This window comes from Eretmochelys imbricata, chromosome 8, assembly GCF_965152235.1.
Source record: "Eretmochelys imbricata isolate rEreImb1 chromosome 8, rEreImb1.hap1, whole genome shotgun sequence".
Lineage (NCBI taxonomy): Eukaryota > Metazoa > Chordata > Testudines > Cheloniidae > Eretmochelys > Eretmochelys imbricata.
Window position 1 is genome coordinate 426,751 of NC_135579.1, and position 19,632 is coordinate 446,382.

The window sequence follows — 19,632 nt, forward strand, 5'->3', positions numbered from 1 at the left end:
CTTTGGGTTACTAATAACTCCAGGACTGATTGTGCAGGAACCTCTTAAGAGTGATGGATCAAAAATTACATCAAGTCTGGTTGCTCTGCTTCAAGAGGAATTATTTAGTATATTCTAAGAAGTGTAATTAGGAATTAATGGGATGAAGATAAACAAAATGAGTAAGCTGATTATTAGAGAAAGATTTCTGAGCTCTATTCACCTGTGAAACATGTGGAAGCCCCACCATAGTTTGGGACTTTTCACTCCCACCTGCTCCCTCCTCCAAATATACACAAGGACATATTTAGTAATGTGGAGAATCTAAAACCTCTCAGTTGAAACCCCTTCTCTAAAAGTATTGAATAGTGATGGCTTGTTTTCATTAGCTTATGGTTTTTTGTAAAGCATTGGGAAGAATGGCTTGTTCCACTGATACTTCAGGTGAATAACTCCTCTTCTTGAACTGGGGAATCTTTATCACCTATTCTGCTTGCAGAGTCCCGGGTCTCAGCCAAGACAGTGATCTTTATCAGAGAAGAAGTATTGTATCTAGAAGTTTCAGATACTCAAAGCACAAACCATGCAGAAAATCTTAGCTGAAGCTGCAAGACAGGCACTTCCAGCCACTACTGATGTTGGAAAATGAGGTTTCCCTTCTTCCAACCAATCCTCATTAGTAACCTGCTATTAGTCTGTATGAAATGGAACTAGAATAATAAAACTGAAGGGTCATGTGAATGCCTTCATATTACGTTAGCAGTACATTATGCTGTAATTATTGATTGCATTTTAATTGTATCAGCCTTTGTAAAAGCATCAAAGGCACTGGGTGGAGGTTTAATGTTAGACGCTGAAGCAAACCGCTGTTGGAAAGTACTCAGAAGCTGCAGGAGGTTGAAAGAACAAATATCCAACATTGTCTTCAGCATCTTATTATCTGCACCGCACCAACACAGTGCTAGATACTTCAGTACTGTCCTCAACCTCTCAATTCAAAACTCCAAGCAGCTGAAAATAAGAAACATGCTCAGGGAATGCCTGGCAAAGCTCCGTGGCCTAGGAAAGACACTTATTTGAATTAAATCCTACAACAGAGCAACCCAATCCTGGCAGCAGGCAGAACACAGTCTCAGCCAAAGGGAAAAGCTTCCTTTGCAATTAAAGGGGATCAGGACAGTGAGAAGGAGGTCAAAAGCTGAAATGTCCTCTTGTTGTGTTCAGCTCAGATGGAGACAATTAATTAGTGCAATAAAAATCTGACACTCTGACCAGATGATTGATAGGACTATCAGTCAGCCCCTGTGCACACTGTCTTATAAATTATTGATGGCGCTTACTCTACGGGGCTCTCGAGGAGACAGTTCCTCATGAGGTTGGAGACTACAGAAGGGGATGTGCTGCTCACTGAAAGATAAAGAAACTGAAGATCAAGACAGATGCATAAGAATATAGGAACAGCCATCCTGGGTCAGATCAATGGTCCATTTAGCCCAGTATCCTGTCTCTGACAGAGGCCAATTCCAGAGCTCCAGGGGAGTGTACAGAACAGGGCACTTGGAGTGATCCACTTTGTCTTCCCCTCTTAGCAGTCAGAGGTTTGGGGTCATCCAAAGCCTTGGGTTGTGTCCCTGACCATCTTGGCTAATAGCCATTGATGGACCAATCCTCCATGAACTTATCTAGTTCTTTTCTGAACTCAGTTATACTTTTGCCCTTCAAAACATGCTGTCAAGATTCCCGCCCCACTCTGAACTCTAGGGTACAGATGTGGGGAACTGCATGAAAGACCCCCTAAGCTTATTTCTACCAGCTTAGGTTAAAAACTTCCCCAAGGTATAAATCCTTCCTTGTCCTTGGATGGATACTGCTGTCACCACCAAGTGAGTTAGACAAAGATTCAGGAAAAGGACCACTTGGAGTTCCTGTTTCCCTAAAATATCCCCTCAAGCCCCTTCATCCCCTTTCCTGGGGAGGCTTGAGAATAATCTACCAATCAAATAGGTAAACCAGGTGAGCACAGACCAGACCCTTGGTTTTTAGGACACTAAAAACCAGTCAGATTCTTAAAAAACAGAACTTTATTATAAAGAAAAAAACTGAAGAAACACCTCTGTAAAATCAGGATGGAAGGTCATTTTACAGGGTAATAAGATTCAAAACACAGAGGATTCCCCTCTAGGCAAAACTTTAAAGTTACAAAAAACAGGGATAAACCTCCCTCTTAGCACAGGGAAAATTCACAAGCTAAAATAAAAGATACTCTAACATGTTTCCTTGCTCTTACTTACTATTTCTGTAAATTAGATGTACCATTCAGTAGGAGCTAGATTATTTGTTCACAGAATATCAGGGTTGGAAGGGACCTCAGGAGGTCATCTGGTCCAACCCCCTGCTCAAAGCAGGACCAATCTCCAATGGCCCCCTCAAGGACTGAACTTGCAACCCTGGGTTTAGCAGGCTAATGCTCAAACCACTGAGCTATCCCTCCTCCTCTCTCTTTGTCTCAGAGAGAACACACACAAAGAGACAAAGCAAAAACCTTCCCCCCCACAGATTTGAAAGTATCTTCTCCCCTTATTGGTCCTTTTGGTCAGGTGCCAACCAGGTTATCTGAGCTTCTTTACCTTTTACAGGTAAAGGGATTCTGTACCTCTGGCCAAAAGGTATTTTATATTACTGCATACATAAAGGTTGTTACCCTTCGCTTTATATTTATGACACATGCCATGGCAATGAATTCCACAGGTTAATTGTGCATTGTGTGAAAAATTATTTCCTTTTGTTTGTATTAAACCTGATGCCTATTAATTTCACAGGATGATCCCTGTTTTTTTGTATTGTGGTAAAGGGTAAATTACACTTCTCTATTCACTTTTTCCATACCACTCATGATTTTAGAGACCTCTATCATATCCCTCAAGTCGTCTCTTTTCTAAAATGAACAGCCCTAATCCTTTTAGTCTCTCCTCATTTGGAAGTCGTTCCATACCCCTGATCATCTTTGTTGCCCTTCTTTTCCAGTTCCACTATATCCCTATTTGAGATAGGACGACCAGAACTGGACAAAGTATTCAAGGTGTGGGGACACCATGGATTTAGAAACTGACATTTATGATATTTTCTCTTATTTTCTATCCCTTTCCTAGGAGTTTCCAACATTTTGTTAGCCTTTTTCACTGCTGCTGCACACTGACCTGAAGTTTTCAGAGGACTATCCACGATAACTCCAAGATCTTTCTTGAATGGTAACAGCTAATTTAGAACCCATCATTATATATGTACACTTGGGATTATTTTTTCCAACATGCATTACTTTGCACTCATCAATGTGGAATTTCATCTGTCATTTTGTTGCCCAGTCACCCAGTTTTGTGAGATCCCTTTGTAACTCTTCTCAGTCAGCTTTGGACTTAACTATCTTGAATAATTTTGTATCATCTGCAAACTTTGCCACTTCACTGTTCACACCCTTTTCCAGCTAATTAAATTACATGATGAACAGCAGAGGCACCAGTACAGATCCTTAGAGGTCCCCATTGTTTCCCTCTCTCCATGGTGGAAAACTGACCATTTATTTCTATCTTTTGTTTCTTATCTTTTAACCAGTTACTGATCCATGAAAAGACTTCTCTTATCCTGTGACTGCTTACTCTGCTTAAGAACCTTTGATGAGGGACCTTGTTAAAGACTTTCTGAAAATCCAAGTACACTGTATCCACTGGATCAATCGGGGGACACAGGCTTGTGATACCCTCAAAGAATTCTAACAGATTGGTGAGGCATGATTTCCCTTTAAAAAAGCTCTGTTAACTCTTCTCCAAAAACTCATGTTTATGTACGTGTCTGACAATTCTGTTCTTTACTATAGTTTCAACCAATTTGCCTGGTACTGAAGTTAGGCTCATTGGCCTGTAATTGCCAGGACCATCTCTGGAGCCTTTTTGAAAAATTGGCGTTACATTAGCTATCCTCCAGTCATTTGGTACAGAGCTTTGTTTCAGTGATAGGTTACATACCACAGTTAATAGTTCTGAAATTTCATATTTGAGTTCTTTCAGAACTCTTGGATGAATACCATCTGGTCCTGGTGATTTATCACTGTGTAATTTATCAATTTGTTCTAAAACATCTTCTACAGGAACAGCAGTTTGGGACACTATTTCAGAATTGTCACCCAAAAAGGATAGCTCTGATGTAGGCAGGGCTGGATTATGGTTATGAGGGACCTAAGGCTAATGGGAGGGAAGTGCCTAAGTATGAATTACATATTGCAAAAAAAATTATGAAGTCATCAAACATTTATCTACACCAGGGTTGGGCAAACTACAGCCCGCGGGCTGGATCCGGCCCGTCAGTGCTTTGGATCCAGCCTGTGGGATTGCCACCCCCATGGCGCCACGGGCCCTGCACCGCTCCTGGAAGCGGCTGGGACCATGTCCCTGTGGCCCCTGGGGAAGTAGGGGGGGTGGGGGGGCAGAGGGCTCCACACACTGCCCTCGTCTGCAGGCACCACCCCCCGCAGCTCCCATTGGCCAGGAATGCGGAACCATGGCCAATAGGAGCTTTGGGGGAGGTACCCGCAGGCAAGGGCAGCATCTGGAGCTCTCTGTCCCCTGCCCCCGCCCCTCAGGGGCTGTAGGGATGTGGTGCCAGCTGCTTCCAGGAGCGGTGCTGGGCCAGGGCAGGCAGGCAGTCTGCCTGAGCCCCGCTGCGTGCTGCTGCCACCCCGATGCCGCTCCAGGTAACCCCCTGCCACACCTGGCACCCCAACCCCCTGCCACACCTGTCCTGTGCCCTGAGCACCCTGCACACCTCTGCATCCCAACCCCCTGCCCTGAGCCTCCAAGCCCCTGCCATGAGCCCCCTGCCAAACCCTGCACCCCAACCCCCTGCCCTGAGCCCCCTCCTGCACTCCGTACCCCTCCCTGCCCTGAGCCCTCTCCCACACTCCACACCCACTCCTGCACCCCAACCCTCTGCCCTTAGCCCTTCGTGTGCATGTGTAAATCAAGCAGACCTTGCTTATTTTTTTCCCTTAAAGTGCTCAGAGTTTAGGGGAGGAAAGTGAATGAGATTCTGCTTATACCAGGTGTGAAAAAACAGAAGGGACCAAAATCTATTCATGTTTAAAAATCTGTTCTCTCTGAAGTCAATAAGGCTACAGAGGTGTAACTGTCAGCAGGAATTGGCCTGTTTTCTCATTCCCTTCTCGAATAACACACATTCCATACTTACCCAACATTTTCCACTTGGGAAAAAAGTTAGTTTGAGTTGGGGCAGAAAAATGAGGACTAACTTCAGGTTTATTTAGCTTTAAGTTTTGGGAATGAAACCCAAAAGAAGTCAAAATGTGAGGTACTTTTATGATGGATTGAACTGCTAGAGAACCAGCAAATGGACAGAATCTGCCTTTAGCCTATTCAGCCAGTCTTTCTATCATAGCCTGCTCATAAGTGGATTTAAAATCCTTGAGGGAGAGGGGAAGGAGAAACCTACAACATTGTGTGTTGAGCTACAACATTGTGTGTTGAGCTTCCTCCAGTGCTTTTGCAACCCCTTGAAAGTACAAAGATGTGTTGGCCTGTGGAACTAGGCTGAGCATAAGGAAAGAACTTGGTTGCCTGTTGTGATTTTGTCTAATTAAAATATAACCATGCAAATCATTATTGCTACCACTGTTATATAATTGCAACGAATCTTATATAAAGTCCAATACATGGACAGAAAGGATTAAACAGCTTGCAGGCTGACTGACCCAAAGCCAACCTTTAAAGTCATGTTAGAAAGGTATGTGAATGGTAATTAGGGCCATTCATGGTAAATAAGCTGGAACTCTGAAGTGAAAACCTGTATTATCAGAGAATTAGAGGTGATACTAATTGTGTGCTAGAACACTGTATAAAAATGGCTTGGGGCCTGATCTTGTCATCTCAGACCTGCTTAAGCTTCATCGGTGAAGTTTGAGTAGCAAGATTGAAGTCCCAGTTCAGCTGAATATGAATTTGATATTGGACATTGGACTATAACCTATGGACTAAATTCTAAAAGAACTCTTTGAAACTACAAAGCTCACCATCTCTGCTATGTATCTGAACCTCAAGAATTGAACTCATGTCTGTATGTATATTGATCTTTTAACCATACTCTCTTTTATTTTTTAATAAATTTTAGTTTAGTTAATAAGAATTTGCTATAAGCATGTATTTGGGTAAGCTCTGGAATATTCATTAACCTGGGAGATAATGTGTCCAGTCCTTTGGGATTGGTAGAACCTTTGTTTTTATATGAAGAAATAGGGTTTTCAGAAATCTTTGTCATATTTGACTTGGGTACCTAGATGGAGGCCTGAGGCTGGGTTACTTTAAGGGAACTGTATTGTTGGTTTCTGGGCAACCAGTGAGGTAATAAAGAAGCTGTTTTGTATTGGCTCGGTAAATCTAAGTATTGTAATATCCACCAGTTTTGGGGATTATCTGCCCCATTCTTTGCAGTTCACCCTAATTGAGTGACATCAGCTGCCCCGCCCGGGATCCCGGTCACACTTGTGCATCCCAGTACAGTAAAGTACATCAAAGAAACAAATTGGATTTCTTTGATTTTTAGTACAATTCAATATGGTATTGAACATAGTGCATCATAAATCTGAGGTCCCTCGATGGAAGGTACTGTAAAAGTTAAGGTACTGGTATCCAGAATGGGATGTTTTGTTTTGTTTTTCCTACACGTGTGGGAATTCATTCATTATACATTGGAGGGGCAACAGTTCTGGCTGGAGCTGGGCAGAGTGTGTGCAGGTTTTGTGCAAGCTTCCCACCCTACCGCTCTGGTACTGCCTCTTCCCCCCACTACCCTGTGCCCTGCCCCACCACAGGCACTCACCAGTTATCCAGAAATGGAACCCAGCACACATAGAAGATGACAGTGATGGGCACTAGGACCCAGCGTCCTGAAGCTGCCTGCCAGCCTCAGCAGAGGAGAGGGACAGAGGGAGCTTCTTCCCTCCCTGACAGCTAAGCAGAGCTCCGGAGAAATCGGCGGTGGGTGGAGCTGGGGGGGGAGGAGGGGAGTAATGCCTGCTCAAACTACACCCACGGCTGGCACAGGTTCCCGTGGTAACCAGATTTTTAGTGTCTGGTCACCAGTGTGAACCGGATCCCTTGTAGTGTTGCAGCAGGCTGCCAGCTGGCTCCCGGCTGAGCTCCTTACAAGCTATAGGCAATTGCTTTGCTTTTCCTGCTGGCAGGAGCCCTCCAGGAGGGCTGCGTGAGCAAGCTCGCTCCCCCTCTCATCTGGCCCCGACCACGCCCCCTGCTGGACCAATAGGTCCTAAAAATAGGAGGACCTAAGGCTATATAGCCTTATTAGCCTATGGGTTAATCTGGCCCTGGATGTAGGTATCTCCCTCACATCCTCTGCAGTGAAGACTGTGGAAAGAATTTATTTAGGTTCTCTGCAATTGCCTTGTCTTCCCTGCATGCTCCTTCAGCAATTTGGTCATCTTGTGGTCCCACTGCCTGTTTGGCAGGCCTCCTGCTTCTGATGTACTTTAAAAAATTCTTACTGTTAGTTTCTGTGTCTTCAGCAAGTTGCTTCTCAAATTCTTTCTTGGCCTGCCCTATTATACTTTTATATTTAGCCTGACTTCCACATTTTAAAAGATGCTTTTTTACCTCTAATGGCCTTCATAACACTGTTGTTTAGTCATGGGACATTCGTTTTGTCTTCTTATTGTCTTTTTTGATTTGGGAATACATTTAGTCTGAGCCTCTATTATGGTATTTTTAAATAGTCCCCAGGCTGCTTATGTGCATTTAATGCTTATGAACAGCTCTTTTTTCTGTCTAACAAGCATCCTCATTCTTGTGTAGTTCCCTTTTTTAAAAGTTAAATGTTACTGTGGTGATTTTTTTTTTAGTATTATCTTCCCTTCAAGGATGTTAAATTTGATTACATCATAGCCACTGTTACCAAGCAGTTCAGCTATATTCACCCCTTGGACCAGATCCTGTACTCCATTTTGGACTAAATCAAGAATTGCCTCTCCTCTTGTGGGTCCCAGGACTAGTTGCTCCAAGAAGCAGCAATGTATGGTGTCTACAAGTTTTATCCCTGCATCATGCCCTGATGTGACATGTACCCAGTCAATATGAGGATAGTTGAAATCACCCATTATTATTGCGCTTTCTGCTTTTGCAGCCTCTCTAACCTCCCTTAATAGTTCACAATCAGTCACCATCCTGGTCAGGTGGCCAGTAGTATATTCCTACTCCTACACACCTCTTACTCAAGCATGGAATTTCTCTATATAAATATTGCATGGTACAATTTGTTTAATGTAACATTTTTACCTTATTTATGCTTTCTTTAAGATATAATGCCACTTCCCTCACAGCATGCCCCACTGTGTCATTCCGATATATTTATAGTGTGGTATTACTGTGTTCCATTGATTATCTTCATTCAACAAAATGTCTGTAATGCCTATTATATCAATATTCTCATTTAATGCCAGACACTGTAATTCACCCTCCTTAATATTTGGATTTCTAGAATTTGTATATAAGCAATTTTACATTTTGTCAATATTCAGTTGCTTGCCTTCAAGTATTATATTTAAATGGGACTCTATTTCATTTGACTGTTCCTTACCATCTCCTACCTGTACTCTACTAACTTCTTTCCTATCTTCTTTACTAGGATATAGAGGTGCAGAGCCTCATGACAGAATGTCATGAGTGTGCCAAGGGCACACAGTGCCCTAAATGCCAGAGACCCACTCCCCTTTTCAGCAGGGTACCCTAACTGCAAAAGGTCACTCTCCCAGCTTGACTGTTTCTGTACCCCCTTTCTCAGCACAGTTACTAAAGGAATACAACTTTAAGGAAGGAAGTTGTCATCTTTTTAGCATGAGGCCTGGCAAAGTGACAATGTTTCTTCCTCTCTGCTCCCCGGAGCCAACTCTATGGAGTGAAATGAGAACTCAGACTCCAGAATGTCACATGGCCCCAGCCCAAAAATACTGAAGTTACTGGAGTCTCTGCTGGTGCTCTGGATTTATAGGGCCCCTCAGGAGTCCTTGAAGGGTGTCTGACATCCCTATTAACCATCCCCTGTTCTATATGTCATGTAGATAGTTTTCCATCATGTGATGCCTGAGACTGTCATTTCTATCAGCCCCACAGGCTGCTCATTTGGGATTCAGAACAGTTACTGGAACCATTCCAGGAAGAGCAAAACTGACTCTATGACCCTGGCTTGGATTAAAGATGCTGAGTGCAGAACATAGTAATTGAATTAAGGGGGTCCACAGAGCCACACACTGAGGGGAGGGGACAGGGGGCTTCCCTCTGTAGCATGCATCAGTGAGAGGGGTGACACAGGAGATTTGTCTCAGGCGATGAAATCATGCAGATGTTGCCCCTCCCTAGGTTGGTCAGTAACACTGCTCCCCCTAAGGGACCCTCCTCAAAGATTCCATTACTGGCAGCATACAGCCCACTCTGCCAGTCCCATAAGCAGGCATCAGGGGCACATCTCACTGAAACACTAGTTGGGAGAGACTGCAGAGGAATGACAGCTCTATTTTAATATTACTGAGGAGAGCCCTCTCCCCCAGCACTGGGTCAGTGGCACCCTGTACACTGAGAAATAGGGACATGGAGAACTTGGCTCCTGGTGTGGGAGCTGCCTCCCTTCATTATAAATGTGAACAGATACAGAAAACCTCTGGAAAAGTACACAGCCATCAGCTGGCCACATGCCACAAGGGAGACAGACTGACACAGAAGCACAATCTCACTGAAGGTTTCACTATGAAGGAAAAAAGTGTTTACCAGCAAGTAGAGCAGGGTCCTGGGCTTCAAGAACTCAGTTATATTTCAGGCTCTGCCATCCTGTGGCAAATATAGAAGAGAAGATGACTCAGCTTCTCCCCTTTAAATCTGTCAGGGGTGCCTAGAGCTTTGTATAGGTGCCTTTTTATTATTTCTCTTGTAATTATTTTCATTAATACAAAAAAAAGGGGAGGGGGGAATAGTAGGATCTGTTAACTGTTTTGCTTCTTCATGATGTAGAGAGGGCTGCAAGGCTTGTGAAAGGATTGTTCTGTTTTGTTTACATCAGAAATCCAGGGCCTGAACAGACCGGAAGACTCTATGATGACTGAAGCTAGTGAAATAATGGCATCAGAAAGGCCAACAGAGGGAAACCTGCTACAACAGAGAGAAACCTAGTTGAAAGTAGAGGCAGTTTTAACCAGCCTGCTTAAAACTGTTTTTTGTTAAGATCCATTTAACTCCAATGTCTACCTCAACAATTTGAAGAAAGGATATTTTTGTTAAAGATTCAATGCCCTGGCCCTTTCAGTTAAGGTAAAGGAGATCACAATACAGTGGTCCAGCAAAACTAGGGGCACCAGAGTTGACATTCTAATATTTCTAAGGTAAAAAATAAACAGGAAAGAAAACATAAAAAACCTACCACATATTTTAGACCCCCTTTATCCATAACGGGGCAAAAAAGTAGTAAGCATTTTTTTAAAAAACAATCCTTTTCGGGTCACCTCTAAAGATGGACAGTTCCAAGTAGTATTAGTTAAACCAACCCTCTTGCTGAGAAGCTGAGATAGAAACCCAGTGCCCATCCGACAGAGCTGTTCAGAATGGGAGCCTGTTGGCCTCACGAAAATTCAGGCTAATTATCATCTGTCTCCTGAGCTGCAACCTGAACAGATCGCTAACTACTTTGTTTAAAATTAAACAGTTACATTGGAACCATGCTAATCTCTACTGTAATGAATTCTGCAAGGTTCCCAGAGTAACATCATGCCCTTGCAGCTCTACTTCAAGGACACTTTTAGCCCAGAAGAGTCACCCCAGATTTCAAACAAAACTGTCTCCCAACAGAGCATTTAGGGATGGGCAGCTCCATACATTACAACAAACAGCTTTAAATTCTATTCTCCCTACTCCCCACATATCACCTGAGGAGATGCTCAGAATCAGGACAGAGGAGAACAGCAGTAGCTGAAAGAAGCTTATTTTGCTTCTGTGTTATATCTCTTCCCCCACGCTGTGTCTGTCTTGTCTATTTAGATGTAAACTCTCAGGACCTGGATCCTCTACTACTCCGTGTTGTTTGTGCAGTGCCCAGCACAATGTGGCCTCACTCTAGTTTGACACTTTGGCACTATTGTAATAAACATGATTAATAATAAGAATAAATCTTGGTCACTATTTGAAAAGGCATAAGTGGTAGGGATAAACTGGAAATAAGTCTTGTTCAAACAAACCTGACCCTGATTCAGACTTTCCCCAGGAGAGACAATTACACCAGTTCTCATTTCCCAAAATTCCTGAATGTGTGTGGGAGCAACACTCTCCATGCTTCCTATGGAAGAGACATCACCGCCAAAAAATCCCTCTAAACCTTTGAGTAAAGGGTGAGGACACTATACAAGGACAGTATTTCAAGGAGCAAAGGCAATAACCGGCATCTTTGTGAGCAATTTCAATACGCTGTATGGAATGGAAATAGGAGAAAGAAGAGGCTTTTCTTGGTTCTTGCTTGTTATATCCCAAGCATTTTGGGTATCAGAAGTACACCAGATTTCCAAGAAGACACAGAACAGAAATTCTGCTGGCAGGTGAAGAGGAATGTGCAAGCGTGAACCCCCCCAAAAAACAATGCCACATCCAGGGAAAATTAAGGGAAGAATCCTTGGTACGTGTGTATTTCAAGCCCCAGACAGTCCTTTCCAAGTACTGGACTCTTCCCTCATTTGCACTCGTGCCCTCCATTAAAGTCAATGAGCTTGCACAGGAAAACTGAGAGCAGAATTTGTTCCCAACTTGTGTATACTCACAATGAAACTACTGTTTCCGGGGGAGGGGGGGGAGAAATGGTATGCGCCTATCATACTAAGGAAGGGAATTAGCTGAAGGTGTGGTACAGATAGTATACATCTGTTTTTCTATTCCAGGCTTTTCTCAATTAGGAAAAAAATGATAGCAGGTGTCAAAGAATGGGCTATTTTTATTTTGCCCACAGTGAGGTAGCTCTGGCACAGCCTCTTTTGGTGCACTGGAAAGGCTAGAAACAATTTCTGGAAACAATAGTCACTGCTTGATGTAAGAGGATGGATTAGATAAGACACTTCCAGCCCCTCCTTTCTCTCTCTCACTTTGCCATCAAAGCCCATTATGATGGAGCGAGAGAAATTATTTCACCAGACTGAGTTAGTCATGTTGCTTTTACCAGTTATGCTGTCATAGTATTTTAAACATAAAACCATTAATCAAAATGCTGATCAGTAGTGTGACCTAAAGAGCAATCAGTCAGCACAGGAAGGTCTCAAACACTAAGCCTGAACAGGGATTTAATTGTAAAGAGTATCTGCAGTTATCAAGAATATATACACTTAGCCCTGGTCTACACTAGGACTTTAGGTCGAATTTAGCAGCATTAAATCGATGTAAACCTGCACCCGTCCACACGATGAAGCCCTTCATTTCGACTCAAAGAGCTCTTAATATTGATTTCCTTATTCCACTCCAGACAAGTGGATTAGCGCTTAAATCGGCCTTGCCGGGTCAAATTTGGGGTACTGTGGACACAATTCGCCGGTATTGGCCTCCGGGAGCTATCCCAGAGTGCTCCATTGTGACTGCTCTGGACAGCACTCTCAACTCAGATGCACTGGCCAGGTAGACAGGAAAAGAACCACGAACTTTTGAATCTCATTTCCTGTTTGGCCAGCGTGGCAAGCTGCAGGTGACCATGCAGAGCTCATCAGCAGAGGTGACCATGATGGAGTCCCAGAATCGCAAAAGAGCTCCAGCATGGACCGAACGGGAGGTACGGGATCTGATCGCTGTATGGGGAGAGGAATCCGTGCTATCAGAACTCCGTTCCAGTTTTTGAAATGCCAAAACCTTCGTCAAAATCTCCCAGGGCATGAAGGACAGAGGCCATAACAGGGACCCGAAGCAGTGCCGCATGAAACTTAAGGAGCTGAGGCAAGCCTACCAGAAAACCAGAGAGGCGAACGGCTGCTCCGGGTCAGAGCCCCAAACATACCGCTTCTATGATGAGCTGCATGCCATTTTAGGGGGTTCAGCCACCACTACCCCAGCCGTGTTGTCTGACTCCTTCAATGGAGATGGAGGCAACACGGAAGCAGGTTTTGGGGACGAAGAAGATGATGAGGTTGTAGATAGCTCACAGCAAGCAAGCGGAGGAACCGGTTTTCCCGACAGCCAGGAACTGTTTCTCACCCTGGACCTGGAGCCAGTACCCCCCAAACCCACCCAAGGCTGCCTCCTGGACTCGGCAGGTGGAGAAGGGACCTCCGGTGAGTGTACCTTTTAAAATACTATACATGGTTTAAAAGCAAGCATTTTCACATTAATTAATTTGCCCTGGCATTCGCGGCTCTCCTGGATGTACTCCCAAAGCCTTTGCAAAAGGTTTCTGGGGAGGGCAGCCTTATTGCGTCCTCCATGGTAGGACACTTTACCACTCCAGGCCAGTAACACGTACTCGGGTATCATTGTACAACAAAGCATTGCAGTGTATGTTTGCTGGCATTCAAACAACATCCGTTCTTTATCTCTCTGTGTTATCCTCAGGAGAGTGAGATATCATTCATGGTCACCTGGTTGAAATAGGGTGCTTTTCTTCAGGGGACACTCAGAGGTGCCCGTTCCTGCTGGGCTGTTTGTCTGTGGCTAAACAGAAATGTTCCCCGCTGTTAGCCACGGGGAGGGTGGAGGGTTGAGGGGGTAGCCACGCGGTGGGGGGAGGCAAAATGCGACCTTGTAACGAAAGCACATGTGCTATGTATGTAATGTTAACAGCAAGGTTTACCCTGAAAGAGTGTAGCCACTGTTTTATAAAATGTGTCTTTTTAAATACCGCTATCCCTTTTTTTTTCTCCACCAGCTGCATGTGTTTCAATGATCACAGGATCTTCTCCTTCCCAGAAGCTAGTGAAGATTAGAAAGAAAAAAAAAAGCACTTGTGATGAAATGTTCTCTGAGCTCATGCTGTCCTCCCACACTGACAGAGCACAGACGAATGTGTGGAGGCAAATAATGTCAGAGTGTAGGAAAGCACAAAATGACTGGGAGGAGAGGTGGCGGGCTGAAGAGAGTAAGTGGTGGGCTGAAGACAGGGCTAAAGCTCAAATGTGGCGGCAGCGTGATGAGAGGAGGCAGGATTCAATGCTGAGGCTGCTGGAGGATCAAACCAGTATGCTCCAGTGTATGGTTGAGCTGCAGCAAAGGCAGCTGGAGCACAGACTGCCACTACAGCCCCTGTGTAACCAACCGCCCTCCTCCCTAAGTTCCATAGCCTCCACACCCAGACGCCCAAGAACGCGGTGGGGGGGACTCCAGCCAACCAGCCACTCCACCACAGAGGATTGCCCAAAAAAAAGAAGGCTGGCATTCAATAAATTTTAAAGTTGTAAACTTTTAAAGTGCTGTGTGGCATTTTCCTTCCCTCCTCCACCACCCCTCCTGGGCTACCTTGGTAGTCATCCCCCTATTTGTGTGATGAATGAATAAAGAATGCATGAATGTGAAGCAACAATGACTTTATTGCCTCTGCAAGCGGTGATTGAAGGGAGGAGGGGAGGGTGGTTATCTTACAGGGAAATAGAGTGAACCAAGGGGTGGGGGGTTTCATCAAGGAGAAACAAACAGAACTTTCACACCGTAGCCTGGCCAGTCATTAAACTGGTTTTCAAAGCTTCTCTGATGCGTACCGCGCCCTCCTGTGCTCTTCTAACTGCCCTGGTGTCTGGCTGCGTGTAACCAGCAGCCAGGCGATTTGCCTCAACCTCCCACCCCGCCATAAACCTCTCCCCCTTACTCTCACAGATATTGTGGAGCACACAGCAAGCAGTAATAACAGTGGGAATATTGGTTTCGCTGAGGTCTAAGCGAGTCAGTAAACTGCGCCAGCGCGCCTTTAAACGTCCAAATGCACATTCTACCACCATTCTGCACTTGCTCAGCCTGTAGTTGAACAGCTCCTGACTACTGTCCAGGCAGCCTGTGTACGGCTTCATGAGTCATGGCATTAAGGGGTAGGCTGGGTCCCCAAGGATAACTATAGGCATTTCAACATCCCCAACAGTTATTTTCTGGTCTGGGAATAAAGTCCCTTCCTGCAGCTTTTGAAACAGACCAGAGTTCCTGAAGATGCGAGCGTCATGTACCTTTCCCGGCCATCCCACGTTGATGTTGGTGAAACGTCCCTTGTGATCCACCAGAGCTTGCAGCACTATTGAAAAGTACCCCTTGCGATTTATGTACTCGCCGGCTTGGTGCTCCGGTGCCAAGATAGGGATATGGGTTCCGTCTATGCCCCACCACAGTTAGGGAATCCCATTGCAGCAAAGCCATCCACTATGACCTGCACATTTCCCGGGGTCACTACCCTTGATATCAGCAGATCTTTGATTGCGTGGGCTACTTGCATCACAGCAGCCCCCACAGTAGATTTGCCCACTCCAAATTGATTCCCAACTGACCGGTAACTGTCTGGCGTTTCAAGCTTCCACAGGGCTATCGCCATTCGCTTCTCAACTGTGAGGGCTGCTCTCATCTTGGTATTCATGAGCTTCAGGGCAGGGGAAAGCAAGTCACAAAGTTCCATGAAAGTGCCCTTATGCATGCGAAAGTTTCGCAGCCACTGGGAATCGTCCCAGACCTGCAACACTATGCGGTCCCACCAGTCTGTGCTTGTTTCCCGAGCCCAGAATCGGCGTTCCACAGCATGAACCTGCCCCATTAGCACCATGATGCATGCATTGGCAGGGCCCATGCTTTCAGAGAAATCTGTGTCCATGTCCTGATCACTCACGTGACCGCACGGACATCGTCTCCTCGCCTGGTATCGCTCTGCCAGGTTCTGGTGCTGCATATACTGCTGGATAATGCGTGTGGTGTTTAATGTGATCCTAATTGCCAAAGTGAGCTGGGCTACCTCCATGCTTGCCTTGGTATGGCATCCACACAGAAAAAGGCGCGGAACGATTGTCTGCCGTTGCTGACGGAGGGAGGGGCGACTGACGACATGGCTTACAGGGTTGGCTTACAGGGAATTAAAATCAACAAAGGGGGTGGCTTTACATCAATGAGTATTTCAGGCAGGACTTCACGGAGGGTTCCAATAAGAAATGGTGCACCTAAGTAATTGTTCTTATTGGAACAAGCAGGTTGGTCTGGCCTCTGATTGATACATGGCTAGATTTACTTCGCTGCACCTTCTCTGTGAGTGACTGCAGTGTGACCTAGAGGAATGATTCCCCTAGACGGAGGTGGGGAGGAAGCAAATGAGTACAAAACAAATCTGGTCTATTTCTTGTTTTGATCCACTCCATCTATCTTTTACATCTTTGGCTGACAGCAGACGGTGCAGGACTACAAGCCATCCACTTCTCATGGCTGCTTGGCAGAAGATGGTACAATAGGACTGCTAGCAATCTATATCGTCTGCCTGCTCACCATGAGATGGTTCAATAGGACTGACTGCAGGACTAAAGAGAATGACCTGGTCAAGTCACTTCTAATGTAGTCCCTGCACCCATGTCTGCCCAGGCGCTCCTGGCCGATGTGGCCAGGAGCACTTTGGACATGACGATGACGGCTACCAGTCCTATTGTACCGTCCGCTGCCACAAGGCAATGGGTTGCTGCTGCTGTGTAGCAATGCAGTACCACGTCTGCCAGCACCCAGGAGACATACAGTGACGGTTACCTGAGCAGGCTCCATGCTTGCCGTGGTATGGCATCTGCACAGGTAACTCAAGAAAAAAGGCGTGAAATGATTGTCTGCTGCTGCTTTCACGGAGGGAGGGAGGGAACGGGGGCCTGACAATATGTACCCAGAACCACCCACGACAATGTTTTAGCCCCATCAGGCATTGGGATCTCAACCCAGAATTCCAATGGGCATCAGAGACTGCGGGAACTGTGGGATAGCTACCCACAGTGCAACACTCCGGAAGTCGACGCTTGCCTCGGTACTGTGGAAGCACTCCGCCAAGTTAATGCACTTAATGCACTTAGAGCATTTTCTGTGGGGACACACACACTCGAATATATAAAACCGATTTCTAAAAAACCGACTTCTATAAATTCGACCTAATTTCGTAGTGTAGACATACCCTTGTTCTAAGGTCCAGAAGGAGGTGAAAGACAGGCCAGTTGAAAGTCTTTGGATAAAGATAAAAAGGGAAAAAATAGAGGTGATGCCATGATAGGGGTCTACTGTAGACCACCCAGTCAGGAAGAAGAGATAGATGAGGCATTTACAGAACAAATAACAGAAATATCCAGAACATAAAAGCTAGTAGTAATGATGGACTAAAAATCCAGACATCTGTTGCAAAAGTAATATGGCAAAACACAAATTTTCCAAAAAGTTCTTTGAATTTGTTGGGAACACTCTGTTTCAGAAAGTGGAGGAAGTAACCAGGGAGATAGCCATTTTAGATTTGATTCTGACCAACAGGAAGGAATGGGCTGTGAATCTGAAGGTGGAAGGCAATTTGGGCGAAAGTGATGATGAAACGATAAGATTTAATAAGTCTAAGGAAAGGAAGGCGTGAGAACAGCAGAATGAGGACAATGGACTTTAAAAAAAGCCGACTTTAAAAATCACGGACAACTCAGCTAAAGTCCCATGGGAAGAAAATGTAAGAGATGAAGGAGTTCAGGAGACCTGGCAGCTTCTCAAGGAGACAATATTAAAGGCACAACTGCAAACTATCCTAAAAGACAGGAAGAATAGTAATAAGCCAACTTGGCTCTATCAGGAGCTCTTTAATTACCTGAAAATCAAAAAGGAATCCTACAAAAAGTGGAAAGACAGACGAATAGCTGAGGAGGAGCACAAAAGAATAGCACAAGCATGTAGGGACAAAATCAGAAAGGCTAAGGCACAAAATGAGTTACATCTAGCAAGGGACATAAAAGGAAGTAAGATAACGTTTTTTAAACACATTAAGAGCAAGAGAAAGACGAAGCAAAGTGTAGGTACTCTATGTAGGGAGAAAGGAGAGCTAACAACTGATGACAACAAGGAGGCTGAGGTATTTAATGCCCAATTTGCTTCAGTCTTCACTAAAAAGGCTAATGGTCACCAGATACTAAATACCATTAATATTAACAACAAGGGTGAAAAAACGCAAGCCAAAATAAAGAAAGAATAGATTAGAAAATATTTAGATAAGTTAAATATATGCACGACAGCAGGGCTGGATGAAATTTATCCTAGCATACTTTAGGAACTAGCTGAAGCAATCTCAGAACCATTAGAAATTATCTTCAAGAACTCTCAGAGGATGAGTGAGGACCCAGAGGACTGGAGTAGGCAAACATAGCACCTATCTTCAAAAAGGGGAACAAAGAGGACCTGGGAAATTATGGACCAGTCAGCCTAACTTCTTCTTATAACAGCACCTTGAAAGATAGTGGAACAAATTATTAAACAATCAATTTGTAAGCACCAAGATAACAGTGCTATATAAAACAGCCAGCATGGATTTGTCAAGAACAAATCATGCCAAATTTCTTTCTATATGAGGGTTACTGGCTTAGTGATTAGGGGGGAGCAGTAGATGTGATATATCTTGACTTTAGCAAGGCTTGTGACACAGTCCTCCATGACATTCTCATAAGCAAACTAGGAAAATGTGGACTAGTTGAAATTACTATAAGGTGGGTGCACAACTGGTTGAAAAACCATACTCAAAGAATAGTCAGGGTTTGTATCTAGTGGGGTCCCGTAGGAGTCTGTCCTGGGTCCAATACTATTCAATATTTTCATTAACGACTTGAATAATGGAGTTGAGAGTATGCTCATAAAATCTGCAGATGACACCAAATTGGGAGAGATTACAAGCACTTTGGAGGACAGAATTAGAATTCAAAACAACTTTGACAATTTAGAAAATTAGTCCCAAATCAACAAGATTAAATTCAGTAAAGACAAGTGCAAAGAACTAAATTTAGGATGGAAAAAATCAAATGCCCAGCTGCACAAGGGGAACAAGTGGAGAGCTAAGTTCCCTGTAAACTGCGCGGCTGCACAGCAGCCTATTAAGTGCTGCGCAGGTGCTCAGGGAACCTGACCAGGACTCCGCATGCTGCCCCCACTCCAAGCACTGGCTCTGCATTCCCATTGGCTGGACCTGTTGCTGGCCAATTCCAGGGCACAGCGCAATCTGCGGTGCCAGGACAGGTAGAAAGCCTGCCTAAGCGCCCCTGCTGTGCCACTGACCGGGAGCTGCCCAAGGTAAGCCCACGCCCCAACCCCCAGCCCTAGCCCTGAGCTCCCCACAAACCAGAGCCCCTTCCTGCACCCCAAACCCCTCATCCCCGGCCCCACCCCAGAGCCTGCACCCACAGCCCAGAGCCCTGACCCCCTCCTTCTCCACAGCCCCCTGCCCCAGCCCTGAGCCCCCTCCTGCACCACAAACCCCTCATCCTTGGCCCCACCCCAGAGCTTGCACCCCCAGCCCAAAGCCCTGACCCTCTCCCTCACCCCAACCCCCTGCCCCAGCCCAGAGCCCCCTCCCACACCCTGAACACCTCATTCATGCCCCCACCTCTGCATCCCAGCCCCCTGCCCCAGCCCT